This window comes from Pavona decussata, unplaced genomic scaffold (genome assembly GCF_977016875.1).
Source record: "Pavona decussata unplaced genomic scaffold, jaPavDecu1.1 SCAFFOLD_549, whole genome shotgun sequence".
Classification (NCBI taxonomy): Eukaryota; Metazoa; Cnidaria; class Anthozoa; order Scleractinia; family Agariciidae; genus Pavona; species Pavona decussata.
The window spans coordinates 349,860-352,500 of record NW_028145839.1 but is presented as its reverse complement, the minus strand read 5'-3'; the positions used below and the strand labels follow the sequence as shown (position 1 = coordinate 352,500).

At 40.6% G+C, this 2,641-nt stretch overlaps 1 protein-coding gene across 1 annotated transcript in view; it reads right to left on the bottom strand.

Moving 5' to 3' along the window:
• Window positions 1–1,866, bottom strand: part of LOC146449941 (uncharacterized) — a 31,021-nt gene extending 29,155 nt beyond the window's left edge. Inside the window, exons 1-2 of the mRNA XM_085100980.1 lie at window positions 1,788–1,866; window positions 1,188–1,318 (exon numbers count right to left, since the gene is read on the bottom strand). The gene's annotated coding sequence lies outside the window, so the exon portion shown is untranslated. The remainder of the gene's footprint in view (window positions 1–1,187; window positions 1,319–1,787) is intronic.
• Between the last annotated feature and the right edge of the window lie 775 nt (window positions 1,867–2,641).

Sequence of the window (2,641 nt, the reverse complement as noted above, 5' to 3'; positions counted from 1 at the left end):
GGTAATGATATTTTTGTTTTGACTGCAAAGCAGCTCAAAAAATACCTCCCAATCTTCAAGTTTCCATCTGGAAAATTTCACTCACTCAATCCAACTACCTCAAAAGAGGACATAGTTTTACATGGATACACCTACAGCTAAAAAGTTGACATGCAAGTAAAGTTCAGGAAATCAATTCAGCTCAGTCACATAAATCAAAATTTCTATCAAAAGTCGCGCGCGCAGACTAGAACACCGTAAAATCACGTGAGTCGGAAATAAAAGGTGCTGGAAACCTTTGTTTTTATCTCTAAATTTTACGCGCTGACATCCATTGATTTATTGCATGCTTTCAGCATTCATTATGCAACTTCAAATAGAAACGTTTGGGAGAAAGTTTCCAGCGAAAAAATGCCTTTTTTGATAATCATAACACAAGATCTACTGGATAACGTTTTGTCATTTTATCAGAGGAGTTAAAGAACTTTGGGTGCTTTTTTGACAAAGCAATAAAAACGGTAGGTTACCTAATTAGTTTTTGAGATACAACGAAAAAAACTGCGTGGCATTTAGAGGAACTTTATTGTCCTGTTGCCGTGGTAACGCTATGACGTCAGAATTAGCCAGCAACAGAGTAACAAGATGTTTATAACACTGAAATGGATAAGGAATTTAGTTTCTAACGGAAACTGCGGTGCTGCGTCGTTTGGGAGTCAGAAAAAGTTTGGTTTTTCAACAGAGTTAATAACTAAAGGTAAATTGGCCATCGTAAAGAGATTTGAGTGCTGATGTTTCGGGCGTTAGCCCTTCCTTAGTTAGCCCTGTATTCGCTCTGACGAAGGGATAGGGCTTAAAACGTCAACACTCCAATCTCTTAACGGTGGCCAATTTACCTTTAGTTATCAACTCTATTGAAAAACCAAAGATGCTTATGTGTTTGCCCACATGATCAGATACAATTTTTTGTAACCTTTTATCCTTTCACAGAGACTAATACAATGAAAATCCCTTACGACACCTCCTTACCATTATACGGGAAATTATGCAAAATGAAGGACAGAACACAATTACCGTGAAGTGAATTATACATTTACCTTTACATTTTGATCAGATGACTACCCAATCAGATATCTAACGAAGACAATTTCCTCAGTTCTAGCTTCTACAATCGATGCAATGCACCGTAATCAACTTTGTCGTGCGCTTACCTTCGACAAATTCGCCAAACAATCAGCTTTTCAAATCCAAGAACGTAGTGTACCCACAGCTTAGCTCCAGTTGGTTGATTCACTCGCTACAGTATTGACAATCTTAGCCGGTGAAAAGGTTCTACACCCGACTGCAATAACAATAAGCGAAAGTTCGAGTTAAATTATGTCTTTACGCGAGAAAGCAGAACTGAAACCGAATAATACCTTCCTCGCTTTCTGCTTCACGGAATGCTTGCTGAAGAAGAGTTTTGTTTCGTTTTCGTTTCCAAATATGGAAGTGACAGCCTCCTCCTCAGGCGCTTCGTTTCGCATTTTGGTCAAAGGCGAGCGCGAAACGCGAGAGCTTGGTGACGAAGCGCTAGTCACCACGGGAAGGAGAAAGAAAAGAAGAGAAGCGCCTTTTGTACTGATTTCTCGATAATTTTGTCTTTTTCTTGCCATCGTCATTTTTTCTGACTTCTTAAGCCTTGGAAGCGCTCGATTTTGGTAGCATTTTGTTGTCAACTTTGTAAACGTTAACTGGACTGGCAAATGGTTTAGAATTAGTAATACTTCAGTAGGAATGGTCGAGGACACGTGTGTTAAAATAAGACTTACCCGATATTGTCAAGTCATCAAATGATTCTTCAAGGTCTTCAAGTTCGAATGAATCATCACACGGGGCCTTAGCAAAGACGACTCGACCTGAAAACAGGCATGATAGCGCGCGGAATAGTCTGGACCCGACTTCCGGTTCCTCAGGTCAAGGTGGAGTTACTTTCACCAAGGAATTTTCAGTGTTTGCCCCTCACGAAAACAACACCGAGAAATATCATCAGTTTTTCACACGGGAAAAGGTAGGACTTTTTTGCTCAAAACTTTAAATCATCGTTTTAGGTATACTTTCTGTGTCCTCTCTCGTAAATAAAATCTTACAAAAAGTTGCCAAATCGTTGGTGGCGTTCAATGACACTTCTTTGAGTCAATTTCATAAATAATAATAATCTTTATCATAGTCCGTTTTTGTGGGAGTCCAGTCAAACGCTCGTCGGTCACTCTTTCGGTGCATAACAAGACGACTTGAGGCACTGAGTCTACTGAGAGTTGTGAGTTTAATGAGATCGTGTTCACGAACTGTGAATTTCATCCACCCACAGCTGTCTGCAGCCGTTGCTGATTCTTGTCGATATTTCTTCAGAAGGATGTCGACCGAAGTAGCACGAAGTTGCTCAGTCATGTATAGACTTGCACACTGGTTATGGCAGCCATCACTTGTATCTTGAATAGTAGTCCTTTAGCCTCTTGACGTTTTCATCTGGCTAGTGCCATACTCTTTCCCGAACCACCTACACCATCATAAGGGACTTTGCCATGTCCTGCCTCCAAATAATTCCAGCTCGGGCGGAAACACCAAATTCAGCTCTATCGTTGGGGATTGTGGCAAAGATCGTCTTGTTCGCAGTACTGAGAGG